The sequence below is a fragment of the Dama dama genome, chromosome 19, assembly GCF_033118175.1.
Source record: "Dama dama isolate Ldn47 chromosome 19, ASM3311817v1, whole genome shotgun sequence".
NCBI classification, from domain to species: Eukaryota; Metazoa; Chordata; class Mammalia; order Artiodactyla; family Cervidae; genus Dama; species Dama dama.
The window spans coordinates 74,926,911-74,948,751 of record NC_083699.1 but is presented as its reverse complement, the minus strand read 5'-3'; the positions used below and the strand labels follow the sequence as shown (position 1 = coordinate 74,948,751).

The 21,841-nt window shown below is 44.9% G+C and overlaps 1 protein-coding gene across 8 annotated transcripts in view; it reads left to right on the top strand.

Moving 5' to 3' along the window:
- Positions 1 to 21,841, top strand: part of PDE9A (phosphodiesterase 9A) — a 106,598-nt gene that overhangs the window by 41,417 nt on the left and 43,340 nt on the right. The window contains exon 3 of one of the 8 annotated variants that reach the window (XM_061167522.1): positions 14,091 to 16,522. The exons of the other annotated variants lie outside the window; for them this stretch is intronic. The gene's annotated coding sequence lies outside the window, so the exon portion shown is untranslated. The remainder of the gene's footprint in view (positions 1 to 14,090; positions 16,523 to 21,841) is intronic. 8 annotated transcript variants of the gene reach the window in all.

Here is a 21,841-nt window from a genome sequence, read left to right as displayed (position 1 = left end):
ACCACCCACGGTGCATCTTGGTGGCTGTTTCACATACACTTAAAAAAGAATGTGTACTCTTGTTACTGGGTGAAAGATTCTATAAATGTCAGTTAGTTCAAGTTGGTTGTATCTTTACTTATTTTTTGTCTACTTGTTCTGTCCATACTGAAGGATAAGAATTGCAGTATCCAACCCTGTTGTGGATATGTTGTTTCATTTCTTAGTTCTCTTGGGTTTTGCTTCATGCTTCTTCTATTTCTCTTATTGGGTTCATCCTTGGGATTGTTGTGTCTTCTTGATGAATCAACCCCTTCATTCTTATAAAAATGTGTCCTTTATCTTTGGTGCTTTCGGTGAAGTCTTCTTTACCTCTTGTTACTATAACCACTCTAGCTTTCCTTTACTCAGTGTTCCTAGTTATATCCCATTCCCTCTTTTTCACTTTTAACATGTTTATGTTTGAAGTGGATTTCTTATTAGTTCTGGCAATTTCGGCTTTTTGGTTAAGTTTTTAAGCCATTTACATTAAATGTAATTATCCATATGCTGCTGCTAAGTCACTTCAGTCGTGTCCAACTGTGTGCGACCCCATAGACGGCAGCCCACCAGGCTCCCCCGTCCCTGGGATTCTCCAGGCAAGAACACTGGAGTGGGTTGCCATTTCCTTCTCCAGCGAATGAAAGTGAAAAGTGAAAGTGAAGTCACTCAGATGTGTCCGACTCTTAGCGACCTCATGGACTACAGCCTACCCAGCTCCTCTGTCCATGGGATTTTCCAGGCAAGAGTACTGAGTGGGGTGCCAGTGCCTTCTCCAATTATCCATATAGTTGGGTTTAAATCTGCTTTCTTGTTATTCATTTTCTATTTGTCTCATTTTTCTTTTTTGATATTTTCCTCTCTTTCTACACTTTTTGATGCTGAACATTTCTTAATTCCATTTTTTTCCTCCACTCTTTACTTATGAGCTGTACTTCTTTGTTTTATCTCTTTGTGGCTGTTCTTGGTGTTCAATATGTAGCATCAGCTCATCACAGTCTGCCTTTAATTCTATTACTCCACTCCACAAGAATACAAGGTTCTCAAAACAGTGAGCTTCCATTTCTCCTGCCTCATTCTTTGTGCTTTATGTCATAGTTTTTACTCCTACACATGTTCTAAACCCCATAATACATGGTTATCATTTTTTGCTTTCAATAGTCAATTATATTTTCTTTCATGTCTTTGTATAACCATGTTTGCATTTTTTTGTTCTGTTGTGGGTCATCTGAATTTTGTTTTCTTCCATTAGAGAGCATGGGCTTTGTCATGGCAGATAGTTGAGTTACTTACAAGTGGATTTGATGCCTTTGAGACTTGTTTTTTGGCTTTGCTAGGTCAGTTCTGGAGAACGCCTACTCCAGAGAGAGTTCCATCTGGTGGTTGAGGCACCACCCCTGTGGGGTCTCTACTGACCTCCTCTGACCACCGTGCATTCTGCATTCCAGCTCCCTGGAGCTCAGATATTTGGAGATGAGGTTGGGGACACTGGGTGCAGGTCATGGGGGCCTTGGAGGCCCGTGAGGCGTTGCTGCCCTGATTCCTGTGTGGGGAGGGCAGCAGAGGTGGTGAGGAGTGACCAGACTCTGACATGTTCTGAGGGAAGAGTCATGCTTCTCTCTTGGATGGGTGGAAGTGGGATGTAAAAGAACAAATTGTCAGAGAAGCCTTGAGTTCTGGCCTGAGCCACGGAGAGGGTGGCATTGCCGTGCTGCAGAAAACTCCTGAGAGTCCCTTGGACCGCAAGGAGATCAAACCAGTGAATTCTAAAGGAAACCAACCCTGAATATTCATTGGAAAGATTGATGCTGAAGCAGAAGGTCAACTACTCTGGCCACCAGATGCGAAGAGTCGACTCACTGGAAAAGACCCTGATGCTGGGAAGGATAGAGGGCAAGAGGAGAAGAGGGTGGCAGAGGATGAGATGGTTAGATAGCATCACTGACTCAATGAACATGAGTTTGAGCAAACTCCAGGAGCTAGTGAAGGACAGAGAAGCCTGGCATGCTGCAGTCCGTGGGGGTCACAAAGAACTGGATATGACTTAGCAACTGAACAATTCAACAGCATGAAGAGGGTGGAATGGCAGCCCCATGAGAGTGTGAGCTGGAGGTCAGTCTGGGTAGGGGGAACATGGTTTAACCTCTTGGACATCAGTAGCTGGTAGATGTGTCTAGAGGAGCTGTCACATCTGAGCTGGATGTGATGGCATGGCACTGGACCTTCAGCGTGGGTGGTGTTCTGCAGCCATGGACCTAATGAGCTCCCTGGGGAGGAAAGGACTGAGCACTGAGCCACTGAGCACTCAGCCCCCACCCTGGGGACTGGGTTCCCTGGGAAGGACGCTCGCGACTTGACACTATCAGAAGAGGGGCCTTATTAAGAAAAAAAGAGGAGAAAAAAAAAACAAAAGCAGGTGGATGAGATAGGGATGAGCTTCAGGAAGGGAAGACCAGGGGCCTGGCAGTGTGATCAGGTATTTGCAGGATTGTCTCTAGGGGAAGAAGGCAGAAGGATTTCTGTGTGACTCTCTGCCCTTTGGAGCTTGCTTGTGGGAGTTCTGACTCTATGGCTCTCTTGTGCAAACAGCCTCTACCTCCCATCCAGTACCACCCAAACTGGCTGCCCACAGCCTCCAGCCTTCACCCTGGCTCAGTGACCAGTCCTGGCCACATAGTCCTGAGTCAGGACCTGTCAGGAGCCTCACTTGCCCTTTAGTCATCAGGCCACATACACAACGGCGGGAAAAAGAACCTCAGGAGAACACGCAGGAGCCTTGTACCCAGACTCACAGGCAGCTGCCCGGCCTCCGGGCCTGCCCTGTCCAGAGATCCCTGCCATCTTTGCTGAGTCACACATTTTCATAAATGCTCCTGACAGTTCTGGTGGGGCGGGCAGTGCAGAAATGCCCCCCGAGTCTTGCTGCCCTGGGATCCATGGAATTCTCCAGGCAAGAATCCTGGGGTGCACAGCCCAGGGGATCTTTCTTCTCCAGGGGATCTTTCTGACCCAGGGATCGAACCCGGGTCTCCTGCACTGCAGGCAGATTCTTTACCACCTAAGCCACCAGGGAAGCCCATTTAGGTATTAGGAAACAGTGTAGAGAAGAGTATTGTGCAAAACGTGGCTTTTCACAAAAGAGACGGGAGCTGCAGGGCCCGTCTCAGGAGCAGGAAACAGCCCCCGCCCCGGGCCGTGGAACAGCCGCGTCCTCCAGAACAGAGGACATGCATGACCCGCGTCCCCCACCACCACCACACACTGGGAAGGTCTGTGTTTACCAAATTCTGTTTCAGAAGAATGTTCCCTTTGCCGCATCCTGGGAGACAATCACACAGAGAGACTGTTTTTCCCTTTTATGAGTAAAATAAAAGTTAATGGCAGCTACAAAACTTCCATGCCTCTTTTTTATGATGACAGCACTGTTTTCTTTTGAAAACCATCAGATTATTTGTCATTTTTATATGATTTGAGCAGATTAAGCAGTGGGCTTTTCCTAATTCTGGAATACATGACTTTAGCCTCTAACTCATGCACTGCACCCACTGTGTACCCCCACCTGCCGGTGGGGAGCGAAGAGGACAGATAACCATCCGAGTAGGCTGCTGCATTCTTAACCCTGTGATCAGAGCTCCCATGGGGAGGAGGGATCCCTGGAGAGGAGGGGCCTTTTCCCTTGTTGATTGAAGGCTGCCAGAGCCCCTTGCTGAAGTCAGGACTGAACAGGAAGCTGAAAGGGTTTCAGGGAGGGGCCCCAGTGCTGCCCCCCGGGATGCAAGGGCCGCCAGGAGAGGACCACATGTATCAGAAGGCCAGCCATCATCCAGAGGCAGATGTGCTGTAAAGGCAAAATACACACAGAATTTTGCAGGCCCAGTATGGAGAAAAGGAATATAAAATGTGTTGTGGATAATGTTTATGTTTCATGTTTTCTTATCAGGAGGTAATTCACATAGCGTGAAATCCTCCATTTTCAAGTGCACAAATTCAGTAGTTTGTAGCGGTTTCACTCTTGCCCCAGCATCACTGCTCACTGATGCCAGAATGTTTCCATCGCCCCCAGAAGCAGCCCCATAGCCGCCGGCAGCTCCTCCTGTCCCCTCACCCTAGCAACCGCTCGTCTGCCTGCCGTCTCCACGGACAGGCCTGTCATGGACGTGTCGTATCATGAAGTGTGTGGTCCTATACTCCTGGCTTCTTTCACTTGGCCTGATGCTGGCAGGGTTTTTCTGTGTTGCAGTGAAGGTCAGCGTTCATCCCGTCTTGTGGAAGAGCCACAGGGTGTTTATCTACTCATGGATGTTGGGATGCTTCCTCTTTTTGGCTACTGTGAATGATGCAACTGTGGACATTTGTGGGCAAATTTTCCAGGGAATGGTACGTGTTGAAATGAGATATTTTTGAGATAAGTTGTGTTAGATAAAGTATATCAGTTAAAAAAGCAAAAGAGCCTAGCTACCTTGGAGGAAGGGTCTGAGATAAGAGCATGTGTGAACTAAGGACTCCCTTCTCCAAGTTGAGCCCCCCAACTGCAGACTTTCTCTGCAAAGGGGGCAGACCGTAATCTCTGAGAACTGACACCCCAAGAAGGTGCCTCCTGGTCAGAGAGGGAGCGATGGACCGCCCCTCGGGGGGACGGATACCCACCGAATACGCAGTTGCCCAAAGGCATGCAAAGTGATGAGCTCAGCTGCTCTCCTGCACCTGCTCCCCCACTCACACTTCCCAGCTTTGCCTTTGCTCCTCACACCCCCCAGCTTTCCTGGGGTCATCTCCAAGTGCCCTGCTGGCGCCCAAGTCTTTGTCTCCAGGTCGGCTTTGGAGGATCCCAGTCTAAGAAACAGGGACTGCCCAGCTGCCCTCGTTCACTGGTCAGTGGGGGGAAGTGGCCTCAGGAAAAGCTAGCTGACCACACTGCACTCCAGTTTCCCTGCAAAGCAGATGTCAGGATGCACAGTTCTTCGAGGATAAATGAAGTAATTCACGCAAACTGCTCAGCACGGTGCCTGCCACTCGGGGAGCACTCGCTAAATGGTGCTATCATTTAAAATGCCCTAAAGGGCATGTTTGCATGGCTGACTGCATCTCTCTGGAATTGTTGAATTTTAATAGAGCAGGAGTGCTTCCTAAGGCCTGAACTACACACGGAGGGCTGGCTCTTTTTTCCCTTGCCAGTCAAGTTAATGCTTGACATTTGAGCACAAGCATGTTGCTTAGAAGCAATAATAATGGTTCTTAATAATATTTTCTATTTTTAGTGCAATTTCATGGCCCACAGCTTGGTCATCCTAGCCTTAGTCATCTTTACTTGCATTCTTTTGAAAACAAAAAGGGTTCAGCGTATGAAATGAAATGCTACCACTCTCCTGTGAGATTTCTGAGCTTAATCCACTTCTGTTTTCCGTAACTTTATGGAATCGCACGTTCACCCAATCTGTGGGGTGGTCTGGCCAGCTTCAGGAGCACATCACTGTCTGGGGTGTGGCAGCAAACAGATACTGAACACAGAATCTGCACATGATGGCAACAGAATCTAGTCCAGTCGGCAGGTGGTGTCCACGGGTCCCACATCCACAGATGCTGAGGACCGACTCAGGATACCAAAATCATCAGCAGACTTTGGTATCCTTGTAGGGCAGGGTCTTGGAACCACTCCCCTGCGAATACTGAGGAACCATTGTGTAGTACCCCCGGGGAGGCAAACCATTCTCTCTGCCTCTAGGCCTCTGTGACAGCCACACACCCCACGCACACATCCGTGTCTCCCTAACTGTGCGCTGAGATGCACACACGTGAAGGGTACTCTGTGATGAACTTTGATGAAGGTATGCACGCGCGTAGCCACCACCCCAGCCAAGACAAAGAACGTTTCCATTGCCCCAGAAAATTCCCTTGTGCTTCTCTTCAAGTCAGTTCTCACACACCATAAGAAACCTCTGTGTGACTTCATTCACCGCAAGCAGAGTGCTCTTTCCTGTTCTTAAATTTCATGAGAATGGAATCACACAGAGCGTGCTCTTTTGTGCCTGCATTCTCTCATTCAGGATCGTGTTTTTAAGATTCACATGTGTCATTTATTTACTTTGTATCTGTTGTTGTTGTTCAGTCCCTAGGTCAATGTCCGTCTCTTTGCAACCCCACGGACTGCAGCATGCCAGGCTTCCCTGTCCTTCACTGTCTCCCAGACTTGACTCAAACTCATGTCCATTGATGATAGCCAATCCTCTCATCCTCTGTCACAACCTTCTCCCCCTGCCCTCAATCTTTCCCAGCATCAGGGTCTTTTCCAGTGAGTCAGCTCTTCAAATCAGGTGGCCAAAGTATTGGAGCTTCAGCATCAGTCCTTCTAATGAATATTCAGGGTTGATTTCCTTTAGGATGGACTGGTTTGATCTCCTTGTATCGCTGAGTAGTATTCTATTTCATGAGCGCTCCATAGCTGGTCAGTAATTCTCCTGTGGACGGACATTTCCAGTTTGGGGTTTAACTGTGGTGAGCATTGTACATGTCCTATTACACACATGTTCATCAGTTACCTTGGGTAATACCTAGAAGTGATGCTAGTTCATATGGCAAACTGTTCTCCCAGGTGGCAGTACTATTTCATGTTCCCACCAGTAATGTGTGAGTGATCCGGTTGTCATAGCCAACCTCACACCAGGCATTCTGAGTGTTTTTAATTTTAGACATTCAAGTAGGCGTAAAATCTTACTTCTTTATGGTTTAAATTTACATTTCTCAGATGACTTAATAATTGCTGAGCATGTTTTCCTGTGCTTGTTGAGTGCTTGAGTATCTTACTCTGTGAAGTGTCTATTCCAAGCATTTTGTGCATTTTTTAGACTGTTGTATTAGTTTTTCTCACTTGTCTAGTCACACAGTAGTGTCTGACTCTTTTGGGACCCCGTGGACTGTAATCCACCAGGCTCCTCTGTCCATGGGATTTCCCAGGCAAGAATACTGGAGTGGGTTGCCATTTCCTTCTCCAGGGGATTTTCCCAACCCAGGGGTTGAACTTGGATCCTCCTGCATTGCAGGCCTTCTTTACCACTGAGCCACCTGGGAAGCCCCAGTGTTTACCACTGGTTTATGGAAAACCATATATTCTGCATGCAGTTCATTTGTGAGATGTATACATAGCAAATATCTTTTCCCAATTTGTGACTTACCTTTTTCATTTTCTTGGAGAGGTCATTTGAAGAGCAGAAGTTTCTAAGTTGATGAAGTCAATCGCGCAAGTTTTCTTGATGTATAGTACTTTCTGTGTCTTCTTTAAGAATCCTTTCTTACCCCAAGTCATGAAGATACATTTTCTGGAAATTTAGGGTTATAGTTGTTATATTTTAATTTGTGACCCATTTCAAATTAATCTTGTGTATGGTGTGAGGTAGGGGGTTGACAGTATTTTTTTTTCCATACATGTATCCAGTTGTCATAGCACCCTTTGTTAAAAAAAGACTTTCCTTTTCCATTGAACCCCTTTGGCATGTTTGTTGAAAATTAATCAGCTCACGTGTGGGTCGCTTTCTGGGCTCTGTTCTGTTTCATGCATCTGTGTGTCCTGACACCAGGACCACACTGCTTCAATTGCTAGAGCGTGGAGTCCAGTAATCTTCCACATCTGTACTTCTTTGGGGGTTATTTTGGTTCTCTGGGTCATTTTCTTTTCCCTACAAATTTTAGAATAAAGAATCAAACTTGTCAATTTCTTTCAAAAAGTCTTCTCTTACTTAGACTTGGATTGAATTTGGGAACAATAACATCTAAGCAATATTAAGTCTTCCAACCATGAGCATGGTACATCCCTCCACTCAGCAAGACTTAGAGCTTTCAGGATGAAGGTCCTGCATACTTCTTCTTAAATCTGTTTCTCAGCTTTCTGAGAAAATTCCTGAGAAAAATCCTTTGTTTTCTGGCATTATTGTAAATGGGGTCTTATTTAATTTCCCATTTGTTTGCTCCTCTTTTATAAAAACTACAGGAGATATTGGTATATTTCTGAAATGTTTATTGGCATATACTTGCTTTACAATGTTGTGTTAGTTACTAGTGTACAACAAGATGAATCAGCTCTATGTACACATATATCCCCTCTTTTTTTAATTCTTTCCCATTTAAGACACCACAGAGCACTGAGTTACACAGTACCCTGAGCTACCTAGTAGGTTCTCACTAGTTGCCCATTTTTTATATAGTATCAAAGGGAAAAGGGGAAAGATATACCCAACTGAATGCTAAGTTCCAGAGGATAGCAAGGAGAGATAAGAAGGCCTCCTTAAATGAACAGTGCAGAGACAGAGGAAAACAATAGAATGGGAAAGACTAGAGATCTCTTCAAGAAAATTGAAGCTGTCAAAGGAACATTTCATGCAAAGATGGGCACAATAAAGGACAGAAACTGTAAGGACCTAACAGAAGCAGAAGAGATTGAGAAGAGGTAGCAAGAATACCCAGAAGAGCTATACAAAAAAAGGTATGACCTTTTGACCTGGATAACCACAATAGTGTGTCACTCACCTAGAGCCAGACATCCTGGAATGTGAAGTCAAGTGGGCCTTAGGAAACATTACTACTAACAAAGCTAGTGGAGGTGATGGAATTCCAGCGGAGCCATTTAAAGTTCTAAAACATGGTGCTGTTAAAAGTGCTACTCTCAGTGTGCCAAGAAATTTGGAAAACTCAGCAGTGGCCACTGAACTGGAAAAGGTCAGTTTTCATTCAAACCCCAAAGCCAAGGAATGTTCAAGCTACTGCACAATTGTACCCGTTTCACATTCTAGCAAGGTAATCCTCTAAATCCTTCAAGTTAGTCTTCAACAGTACGTGAACCGAGAACTTCCAGATGGACAAGCTGGATTTAGAAAAGGCAGAGGAACCAGAGATCAAATTGCCCGCATTTGTTGGCTTGTGGAGAAAGCAAGGGAGTTCCAGACAAACATCTACTTCTGCTTCATTGAGTACACTAAAGTCTTTGACTGTGTGGATCACAACAAACTGGAAAATTCTTCAAGAGATGGGAATACCAGACCACCTTACCTGTATTCTGAGAAACCTGTATGCAGGTCAAGGAGCAACACTTAGAATCAGACATGGAACAACTGACTGGTTCCCAATTAGGAAAGGAGTACACAACACTATATATTGTCACCTTGCTTATTTAACTTTTTTGCAGAGTACATCATGTGAAATGCTGAGCTGGATGAATCACAAGCTGGATTCGAGGTTGCTGAGAGAAATATCAACAACCTCAGTAAGCAGATGATACCACTCTAATGGCAGAAAGGGAGAGGACCTAAAGACCCTCTTGATGAAGGTGAAAGAGGAGAGTGAAAGGCTGACTTTAAACTCAGCTTTCAAGAAACGAAGGTCATGGCATCTGTCCCATCACTTCATGGCAAATAGATGGGGAAAAAATTGATACAGTTACAGACTTTATTTTCTTGAGCTCCACAATCACTGTGGATGGTGACTGCAGCCATGGAATTAAAAGATGCTTGTTCCTTGGAAGGAAAGCTATGACAAACCTAGACAGCATATTGAAAAGCAGAGACATCACTTAGCCAACAAAGGTCCATCTTGTCAAAGCTATGGTTTTTCCAGTAGTCATGTATGAATGTGAAAGTTGCACCATAAAGAAGACTGAGTACCAAAGAATTGATGCTTTTGAACTGTGATGCTAGAGAAGACTCTTGAAAGTTCTTTGGACTGCATGGATATCAAGCCAGTCAATCCTAAAGGAAATAAACCCTGAATATTCATTGGAAGGACTGATACTGAGGCTCCAATATTTAGCCACCTGATGTGAAGAGCCAACTCTTTGGAAAAGACCCTGATGCTGGGAAAGATTGAAGTCCAAAGAAGAAGGGTCAGGAGACGATGAGATGGTTAGATAGCATCATCAACTCAATGGACATGAATTTGAACAAACTCCAGGAGATAGGGGAGGACAAAGGAGCATGATGTGCTGCAAGTCATAGGGTTGCAAAGAGCTGGACACAAGTTAGACACTGAACAGCAGTGATCAATATTGTGTATGTGTCAATCCCAGTCTTCCAATTCATCCCCCACATACCCCCCTTCCTCCTTGGTAGATATTTGTGTATTGACATAGGATCTTGTGACATTGCTTATTAGTTCATGTGTTATTTCCGGTAGTTATTTTATAGAATCTTAGGATTTTTCCATAGAGACAATCATATCTTCTAATAATAAAGACAGTGTTACTTCCTACATTCCAGTCTTTTGGGGTTTTATTTCTTTTACTTGTCTTATTCCATTGATTGAAACTGCAATACAAGAGAGCAGACATCCTTACCTCATTCCAACCTTAAGGAATATGCATCCACTTTTTACCATTGGGTGTGACATGAGATACAGACTTTTCGTAGGTGTCCTTTGTCAGATTGAGGATGTCTTATTCTAGTTTTCTAAGAGTTTTTTTGTCAAATGGTCTTTGACAAAATTCTCTGTTAAATTTTGCCAGATGTTCTTTGTGTACCTACTGAGATGAGTTGATGAAGTTTCTTTTTATTCTTAGTTTTCTAAAGGTTGTTTTCTCAATACAAACAGGTGTTAAATTTTGTTACATGTTCTTTCTGTACCTACTGGGATAACATGATTTTTTTCTCCTTTATTCTGTTAAGATAGTGAATTATAGTGACTGATTTTTGAGTGCTAAAACAGCTTTGCATTTCTGGGATAATTCCACTTGTATTCCCAGGAAGTATTCCTAGGAAAATATTTGGGAAGAAATTTAACAAAAGGTATACAGACCCTCTACTCTGATCTAAGATGTATGCTCCTTTTATATTTTGCTATATTTTATTTTTAATAATATGTTAAGGAGTTTTGTATCCATGCTCCTATGGGATGTTGGCTTATGCCATTTTTCTTGTGATGTCTGTCAGGTTTTTATAAAATATATTGGGAGGTTTGCTTTTTTCTCTGTTTTCTAAAAGATTTTATGTAATTTGGGTTTTATTTCTACCTATTCATTTGTGTGTAATGTATTTCTTGATACAGTCAAGGTTAGGTTTATCATGTTACCTTTTTTTTTTTTTTTTGATCTTGGGTTTGGTTTCCTGTTGCTTCTCTTCTTCCTTCTCTTGAATTCATTGGATAAATTTTGTATTCTGATTTATTTCTTCTATTGACTCTTTTCCTCTACTTTTTAGCATAACTTTTAGTTGGTTGTTATATTTCACTATGTATCCTTAACCTTTCTTTTTTTTTTTTTTTTAATTACAAGCTTTCTTTTTTTGGAGATCCAATAAAAAAGCAAAGTTGAGTGAAAAGCACAGAGCATCCCCTGCATTCCCTCCCTATACACTCACACAGCCTCCCCCACCGTCAGCATCCTGCCTGAGTGCTTCACGTTCATTGTAATCAGTAAGCAGCAGACACGTCATTGTCAGCCAAAGTCCAAGTTACTATCAGGGTTCAATCTTTGTGGTATACAGTCTGGGTTTTCAGATGCATAATGACCTGCATCTACCACTGCAGGGTCATACAGGGTAGTTTCTCTGCCCTAAAAATCCTCTGTGCTTCACCTGTTCATCTGTCCTTTCCCCTGCCCCCCTGGCAACTACTAATCTTCTTAATGTCTCCATAGTGGTGCCTTTTCTAGAATATTTATGGTTGATATCATACAGTCTGTAGCCTTTTCAGATTGACTTCCTTCACTGAGGAAGTTTCCTTTATACCTTGTCATAGCTTCATAGCTCATTTCTTCCTAGTGTGGATTAATGTTCCATGAATATACTGTAGTTTGTTTATGCCTTCACCTATTGAAGAATAGCTTGAGTGTGTCAAAGTTTTGGCAACTATGAACAGAGCTGCTGTAAACATTTGGGTGAATGTTGCCATTTGTTTTTTCATGTATTTATTTCCTTCTTGGATGCACTGGGTCTTCATTGCTATGTGCGGGCTTTCTCTATTTGCAATGAGAGAGGGTTACTCTAGCTATGGTGTGTGGGCTTCTCATTGTGGCTACTTCTCTTCTTGCAGAGCCACAGGCTCTAGGGTGCTCCGGCTTCAGTAGTTGTGGTACATGGGCTTAGTTGCATCAAGACATGTGGAATCATCCCGGGGGTTGAACCTGTGTTCCCTGTATTGGCAGGTGGATTCTTAATCACTGGACCACTCGGGGAGCCCAGTCATTTGTTTTTTATTGATCTTGGATCCAGGATTCCTCTTCTTCTGCCTTCTTGTGGGTTTCAACTGTTTGGGGTAAATACCCCAGAGTGCAGTTGCTCAATCATGAATTTAATTTTGTAAGAAACCACCAAACTACCAGTCCAAAGTGACTGTACTATTTTGCATTTCCACCAGCAGTGAATGAGAGTTCCTGTTGCTCCGCATCCTCACTAGCATTTGGTGGTGTTGGTGTTTTTGATGTTTTTTTGCTATTTTTTCAATTCTAATAGATGTGAGTGGTATCTCATTATGGTTTTAATTTGCAATTCCCTAATGATATTGAGCATCTTTTCATATGTTTACTTGCCCCATAGATATCTTTTTCTCTTGAACTGTCTTTTCAGATCTTTGCCCATTTTTAAATCATTCTTAACTTTTTAGTCTATGTAAAATTAACATACCACTTCACATAAAAAGTAAGGACTTTGCAACAGTAGAATTCCTCCCCACCACCTTTGAGCTATTGCCACAGTTCACTTTACATCTATGCCATACACTGAATGCTTGTGTCCCCCCAAAATTCACATGTTGAGATCCTAACCACCAGTGTGATGGCATTTGGAGGCGGGGCCTTTGGATGGTGAGTAGGTCATGAGAGTGCGGCCCTTATGAATAGGATTAGCGCCCTTATAAAGGAAACCTAGTATTCTTGTCTGGGAAATCCCATGGACAGAGGAGCCTGGCGGGCTGCAGTCCATGGGGCCACAAAAAGTCAGACATGACTCTTAGTGACTAAACGACGACAGAGACCTCAGAGAGCTCCCTCGTGCCTTCTGCCCCGTGAAGACAGTGGAACAGTGGCCATCTATGTGCCTGGCAGTGGGCCCTCACCAGACACTGACTCTGCTGGTGCTGTGATCTTGGACTTCAGCCCCAAAACTGTGAGAAGCAAATGTCTGTTGTTTACAACCCACCCAGTCTCTGGTCGTCTGTTACAGCAGACGGAGCAACTAAGACAATTTACATCCATTATAAACTCCATAATACAGTATTAAGATTTTCAAACAGCCAGGTGTCTTTTGAAGTAATGATTAAAAGAAACTTAAAGATAATTTTTTGCCAATTCTGCTGCTTTTTTTTCCTGTAGATTCCAACTCCTGAGTGGTGTTACAGCCCTTCAGCCTGAAATTTTTCTTTTTTCTTTTAACATTTCCTGAAGTGCAAACTGCTAGTGACTAATCCTCTCAGCTTTTGCCTCTCTGAATTTGTCTCTGTTTTGCCCTCATTTTGAAATCTTTTTCAGGGTATAGGTTGCTGCATTCTGGGCTTTGTTTTGTTTTTGTATTTAGAAGGAGTCTAAAGATGTCCTTTTTTTTTTTTTTTTTTCTGGCTTCCACTGTTTCTGATGAGAAGTCAGCTTTTATTGTTTCATTTTGTCATTGTTGTTCAGTTGCTCAGTTGTGTCCAACTCTTTGCGATCCCATGGACTGTAGCATGCTTCCATGGGGTGAAGGACAGCCAGCTTCCCTGTCCTTCACCATCTCCCTGAGTTTGCTCAGACTCATGTCCATTGAATCAGTGATGCCATCCAACCATCTCATCTCTGTCCTTGTTCCCCTGCAAAGATGTCCTGTTTCTCTGGACACTTTGAAGGTGTTTTTCCTTTATCCGTGGGCTTCAGCACTTTCACCCTGCTTTGTCCTCATTCTCTTCTTGTTTATCCTTCTTGGTGTTTTTGTTGAGCTTCCGTGGGGTATAAGTTTGTTTTCATTAAATTTGTAAACATTTTCACAATTATTTCATTAAGTGTATTTTATGCTCCAATTCTCTCCCCTTTCCTTCTGAGACTAATTACATGTAGTTAGAACATTTGTTCTTATCCCTCAAGTGACTGGCTCTGTTATTTTTTTTAACATTCTTTTCTTTCTGCTCTTCAGATTGGAGAGTTCCTGATGATGGATCCTCAGTTTCCCTGACTATTCTTCTTCAAACTGCTATAAGCCCACCCATGATTTTTTAACTTCACATATATTTTTAAATTCAACAATGTCATATTCTTGTTTGGAGACTTTCCTCTTAAGATCCCCTGTCTGTTTACCACTTACTAGCATCATTTTCTTAGTTTTTGGATGTATTGCCTGCTCAGCCACTCAGTCCTGTCTGACACTTTGTGACCCCATGGACTGTAGCCCACCAGAGTCCTCTGTCCATGGAATTTTTCAGGCAAGAATATTGGAGCTCATTTCCATTTTCTTCTCCTGGGGATCTTCCCAACCCAGGGATCAAACCCCTGCCTCCCATGTTGGCAGGCAAATTCTTTACCACTGAGCCCCCTAGTTGGCCAAAAAGTTCTTCTGGGTTTTCCCATAAGATGTTATGGAAAAACTTCAGTGAACTTTTTGACTAACCCAATACTTATAATTGCCACATGAAAAGCAATTATAAGTACATGCTCATTTCAACCTCCGTGTCATCTGGGGTTTTTCATTTTTAATTTACCTTGTGCAGCTGCTACGATTATGCAACTGATGGAGGAGAATCTTTGGTTCTGCTCAGTTTCTGATAGAGTTTTGCAAGAGTCCTCCTGTCAGATGAGGCCTCCATCATCCATCACCTTCTTCGATCAGAGTTGACCCTGAGAGAATTCTTCCTGACACTCATCTTCTGGGGTCATTTCACACACCGTCAAAGCCCAGATACAGTGGACCAGGATGGACTCTCTTTGGCTTCACCGTAATTCTACTTTCCCACAGAGTGTCCTATCACCAAGACATATGAGGTTATCACGTAATGGACAAAGTCCCGCCAGCGTGTACCATCAATCAGCCACTAGTTCTCAGCTTCAGATTCTTCTGAGGGTGTCCTTCTCCCTCAAAAGTCCACCCGCCTCATCACACCATGGCGGCGGAGGGCGGGGGTCTGTTCTCAGAGAGGAGGCCAGTATGCAGAATGTCTTTGCCCTCATGGGTCAGCGAGACAATGCCCATCTTCTTTTTTTTTTATACTGATGCCTTTTAATTTTTATTATTAATTTTTTTATTGGAGTATAGTTGCTTTACAATGTTGTGTTAGTTTCTGCTGTATATCAAAGTGAATCAGTCACATGTACACATATATCCCCCTTTTTTGGATTTCCTTCCTATTTAGGTCACCGAAGAGCATTGAGTAAAGTTCCTTGTGCTCTGCAGTGGGTTCTCGTTAGTTATCTGTTTTCTACATAGTAGTCTATATCTGTCAATCTCGGTCTCCCATTTCATCCCACCCCACCTTCCCCCCTCGATGCATTGCAAATAAGTTCATCTGTACCATTTTTATAGATTCCACACATATGCATTAATATGCAATATTTGTTTTTCTCTTTTTGGATTTTTTAAAATGAAACAGATGAACATTTTTAATGATAAAAAGGTACAATTCACAAAGAAGATAGACATCATAAACCGTTAGACACCTAACAACAGAGAAACAAAGAAACATAAAGCAAAAATCAGAAGAAATATAAGGGAAAAGAAAAAGATCTATAATCACAGGAGACACTGCCTGTCTTTGCAGCCCCCATGGGAACATGCCTGGGGTGCAGCAGGGGGTCTGGCTGAGTCACACCGTGGCTTTCTCGCTGCATCAGCAGCCGCTTCAGGCTCTTAGGAGCCTTACACGATCAGCATGTACAAACCATTCAGAACAGTGCCTGGAATCTAGGAAGTGCTCCATAAAGACTGCCGTGGTTGTTGCAATCGTGAAACAATAAAGTTGCATTGCTGTCTGTCCCAGGAGCTACTCCCTCTGAGACATTTTTCTCAAAACCGGAGTCTAAAGGGAGAGGAGAGCAGAGGGAGGAATTGTGCCCAGACATCTGAGGTCAGACTCAGCCATGCAGAGCTCAAATCCCAGCTCCAGAACAGAAGGGGACACAGTCCAGTTCCTGCCGCCGAGGGCTGGTGGGTCTGCAACGAGCCTGCAAGGGCTCAGCCAAGACAGCTACAGAGGAGACACTCTCCCCACATCAGATATGGTTGCCAGGGCCCCAGGGTCCCCTTCACTTTCTTTGTCTCATCAGAATGGCTAACAGGAAGTGAAAGCATCTAGTCAAAGCCACACTGAGCATCTCCTGAAACATCCCTTTGGCCGCCGATAGCCGAGGGTGATTTCTTGGCAGGACAGACCGTGGAAACGGTGCTTGTCCCTTTAAGGAGCGAGGCCAGGTCATTGTTCATCATCCCACTTTATTGTGCTCCTGGGCTGTAAAGGAAGCGTCCTCCTTCTGCTCTTTGTTTTATGACCTCCATAAACAGTGAATTGCCATGACTGTGCCCGGGGCTAGAATGGCCTCGCTGGCTGGAGGGGCCAGGAGAGCAAAACTGGAGCAGAGGTGAGTCCCCCCTTCTTCCCTGGAGAGGGGCAGTGCCACCCGCAGAAGGAGGGGTGGGAGGGGATAGACAGGGAGTCTCCTCCCGGCCCTACCTACACACAGCTCTGAAAATAAACGCACCCCCAATATTCAGGGTCTCAAATGGGGGTGATTTTCTCTAATGCAAAAAAAGCAAGACATGCCCTTTTGAAGGAATATCCTTTTTTTTTTTAAAAAAAAAAAAAAGCTTTGGGAGGGAGTCAGTTAAGTATGTGTTTTGTTTCCTTTATTTTTATTAGTTCGAGGCTAATTACTTTACAATATTGTAGTGATTTTTGCCATACATTGACATGAATCAGCCATGGATTTACATGTGTTCCCCATCCCAATCCCCCCTCCCGCCTCCCTCTCCATCCCATCCCTCTGGGTCTTCCCAGTGCACTAGCCCGGAGCACTTGTCTCATGCATCCAACCTGGGCTGGTGACCTGTTTCACCCTTGATAGTATACTTGTTTCAATGCTGCTCTCTCAGAACATCCCACCCTCGCCTTCTCCTACAGAGTCCAAAAGTCTGTTCTGTACATCTGTGTCTCTTTTTCTGTTTTGCATATAGGGTTATCATTACCATCTTTTTAAATTCCATATATACGTGTTAGTATACTATATTGATCTTTATCTTTCTGGCTCACTTCACTCTGTATAATGGGCTCCAGTTTCATCCATCTCATTAGAACTGATTCAAATGAATTCTTTTTAATGGCTGAGTAATATTCCATGGTGTATATGTACCATAGCTTCCTTATCCATTCGTCTGCTGATGGGCATCTAGGTTGCTTCCATGTCCTGGCAATTATAAACAGTGCTGTGATGAACATTGGGGTGCACGTGTCTTTTTCAGATCTGGTTTCCTCGGTGTGTATGCCCAGGAGTGGGATTGCTGGGTCATATGACAGTTCTATTTCCAGTTTTTTTAAGGAATCTCCACACTGTTTTGAAGGGTGCTCAGGGCTTTGGGTGAGATGGATAAAGTCAGACAGTTCGTGCATCGTATTGACAGCATGGAGGACACAGTAAAAATATTGTGCAACAGTTATACAGACATATCAGGGGAGATTGGGACTCACGGTGGTCTCCAGGCAGCACACACGTGGCCACAGGTGTTACTCATGGCACTGTTGGGGGTTGAGGTTCCAGAACCTGTGCCGATGTGCCCAGGCCTCCTCCCTGCAGGCACAAGTGTGGGGACAGAGTGTTACTAGAGCTGTGGTTGTGTCCATTTGCCCTCAGGGAGGATGGTACATGTGCCAACCAGCCTGGGGGTGCGGAGGATGGGGGAGTGGCCGTGGGCAGTCCAGCGTTCCATCCGCTGTTCTGTGCCGTCCAGCACCACTTGGAAAGAGCAGTACCTGTCCACTGACTGGCCTAGCTGACCAGGGCATCACCTTCAGCTGACCTCTGAAGTAGGAATTGGAGGGTTGGGCTGTCTTGTCGATCGGTTAAACCTGACTTTTACGTCGCTCTGCTGCGGAGACGCAGGATTCGTCTGAAACAAATAAACAATTCCTGGAAGGGCTGGGAGAGGTGGAGGCGGGTTCCTTGAAGCGTGCACAGCAGCAGAGTCGGGCAACAGCCTCTGGCACCGGGGGAAGGCAGGGGTGGATGCTGTTCTGGCCACTCACGGGGGCAGCTGATGAAATACCACGGGGGAGGGTGCCCATCCTGCCAGCCCACAGGCAGAGTCCTGCCCACAACCCCCACTGGGCAACTCTGTACCCGTCTCCAGGGGCTGCTCCTGACCCTTCAGTTGTGGCCCAGGCCAGGTCCAGGGCCACCCTGGTGGAGAGCCACAGTCCAGAAATATCCAGAAAACCCAGCTCAGATGCTGCCAGACTGCAAGATGGTCCTGGAACTAAACGCAACTGTTCCCTAATAGGTGGAAGACTCTGCCAGCCTCGGCATCTACCCCGCAGGACCTGTTACCCAAGAGGTCAGCGGACGAGGCCCCCAGCATATCTAAACCAGGCCTGTCCAGGTGTGAGCAGGGAGAAAGCAGCCCAGACCTGCAGAGGCTGGTGACATGACCTCTGTGCTGAGAGCTGACCTTTTGGCCTTCATTAAATCTTTACCTTAGCTAAAGCCGTGGGCACTCATTAAATCGTGGTGAGCTTGGAGCAGCATCCTTGACGTTCAGTAGCATGTCCTAGACCTGGGGACACTTGTAATGATACGTCAGCTGTTTTCACGGAGCAGAGGTTTCCCTGGAGAACACGCGGGTCACCCGTGGCCGCGGACGGCCTCCGCCGCAGCCTCCGTTCTGTGACCAGCAGGCGTTCTGCTGACTCCTGTTCTCAGTCTTACTTCCTCTCTCAGTTATCTCAAAAACTCCCAAAGGTTTTTCAACAGTCTAGTAGGACACCAGCATGACCCCCCAAAGACCCCCAGTCATATCCAATCTTGAACTGCCAGCATCCCTGGCTGTGGCTGGTTATTCTTTTATTATTATTATTATTTTGACAACAAAAACATTTTGTATTGGGGTATAGCCAATTAACAATGTTGTGACAGTCTCGGGAACAGTGAAGGGATCCGCCATACATATACATGTTTCCATTCTCCCCCACCTCCCATCCAGGCTGGCACGTACCACTGAGCAGAGTTCCATGTGCTATACAGCAGGTCTGTGTTGGTTATCCCTTTTAAATATAGCAGTGTGTACATGACCTTCCCAAAGTCCTCAACTATCCCGTCCCCCCCACCCTGGCAACCATGAGTTCGTTCTCTAAGTCTGTGAGTCTCTTTCTCTTTTGTAAGTTACGTTCATTTGTACCATTTCTTTTTAGACTCCACATATACGGCATGCCATATGCTATTTTTCCTTCTCTCTCTGGCTCACTTCACTCAGTATGACACTCTCTAGATCCATCGATGTTGCTGCAAATGGCCTTATTTCATTCTTTTTATGACTGAGTAGTCTTCCACTGTATATATATATATATACCACATCTTCTTTATCCATTCCTCTATCAATGGACATTTAGGTTGCTTTAATGTCTTAGCCATTGTAAACAGTGCTTCAGTGAACATTGTGGAACATGTATCTTTTCGAGCCATATTTTTCTCTGGATATATGCCCAGGAGTGGGATTGCAGGGTCATATATTAGCTCTATTTTTAGTTTTTTAAGGAACCTCCATACTGTTCTCTATAGTGGCTATACCAATTCCATTCAGTGGCTGCTTATTCTTAAAGCTATCTAAAACTCTCAAAGCAGAGGCACTTGAATATACTTTAATTTTTAAAATTCCGTATATGCCACACAGCATCTAGCAAACAGTGGGTTTCCTACAAGTGGCGCTAGTGGTAAAGAACCCACCTGCCAATGCAGGAGATGTAAGAGATGTGGATTCGACCCCTGGGTTGGGAAGAGCCCCTGGAGAAGGAAATCACAACCCACTCCAGTATTCTTGCCTGGAGAATTCCATGGACAGAGGAGCCTGGCAGGCTACAGTCCATGCGGCCGCAGAGAGTCAGACATGACCAAGGTGACCTAGCACGCACATACATACTGTCACATTTTCCTGATACAGTGTGGTTTGGCTACCAGTGTTGGGAATGACTCATATATGCAATTGAAAAGTGCTTGTTGCCCCCAAATCCAGGGATTTAGGGCTACCTGAGGCTTCCAGAGGCCCTGGGGACATGAAAATCACCTCAGGACACTGTAGGAAGGATGCTGCTGCTTCTCAGCCTGTACATGGTCCCCCCCACCCCACCCAGAGTTCAGCCTGTCACCCCAGGGACCCTGAAGATACCAGGGAAGGCACTCAAAGCAAGAGAAGGTATCAGAGAGCCCGTGGCTGCCAGCAACCCTTCGTGATAGAACAACAGCTGCTCCATGATCATTAGCGATGTAACACCACCTATGGATGCCAGGGTCCCTTAGTAATATACCAACACTTATGCCGGTTGCTCCTTGGAAGAAAAGCTATGACAAACCTAAACAGCATATTACAAAACAGAGACATCACTTTGCCGAAAAAGGTCCATAGAGTCAAAGCTGTGGTTTTTCTAGCAGTCATGTATGGATGTGAGAGTTGGACCATAAAGAAGGCTGAGCACCAAAGAATTGATGCTTTCAAATTGTGGTGCTGGAGAAAACTCTTGAGAGTCCCTTGAACTGCAAGATTAAACTAGTCAATCCTAAAGGAAATGAATCCTGAATATTCATTGGAAAGACTGATGCTAAAGCTGAGGCACTAGTACTTTGGCCACCTAATGCAAAGAGCTGACTCACTGGAAAAGACTCTGATGCTGGGAAAGATTGAAGGCAAAAAGGAGAAGGGGGTGGCAGAGAATGAGATGGTTAGATACCGTCATCGACTTAATAGACATGAATCTGAGCAAACTCTGGGAGATAGTGGAGGATAGAGGAGCCTGGCGTGCTACAGTCCATGGGGTAGCAAAGAGTCAGACACAACTTAGCAGCTGAACAATGGCTATTGGTGACCCTTAGTGACATACCAACACCTGTGGCTGTCAGGGACCCTTAGTGACAGATGTTGGCAACCCTTAGTGACATAGTAACACCTGTGATGTAACAGTAGCGTGACAGCTAAGGCAGGAGTGCGCACCACCGGCTGGGCTCTGCCCAGAGTATTCTACACACACTTTGTTTTAAGCTCAGAACTCCCCTGGGAGGAAGCAGCGGCCTGCGGCAGGAATTCCAGTGCACTGGGGTGGGGCGGGGGAGGCACCCACTTCCTGAACAGGCTGTGTTTATGGATGTGTGGGTGTGGTTGGCCTTTTGCACAGAGGCTTTTTTTTTTTTTTTTGCCCTTTCCCCTTGCATAGGAATGCAGATCGTGCAGGATGTAAAGAAGCAGCTCAGGGCGAAATTATAGAGATGGCAGCGGAATGAGCGCCATGACCCATGACCAGCGCCCTGGGGCTCCATCCCTGCCAGCTTACCTTTGTGCCTGTGCACTTTCTGAAGACATCAGATTTGTTGACATGGGTGGCACATGGGCTGAGGTGTAGCTGTTACATGGACCGGAATATGAATGTCCGAGCCTCAAATTGAACCGGGAAAAGGAAGGTATGGGATGAAGTGCTTGGGGTAGAAACTAAATTTCAGCATCAAAATCCTGTGGTTAAGACTTCCAATGCAGGAGATGCAGTTTTGAATCCTGGTCAGAGAGCTAAGATCCCACACGCCTCTCAGCCAAAGAATCAAAAGGTAACACAGAAGCAATACTGTAACAAATGCAATAAAGACTTAAAAAATAGTCCACATCAAAAAGAAAAATCTTTTTTAAAAATCCCGTAATGCTCAAAGGAGCCC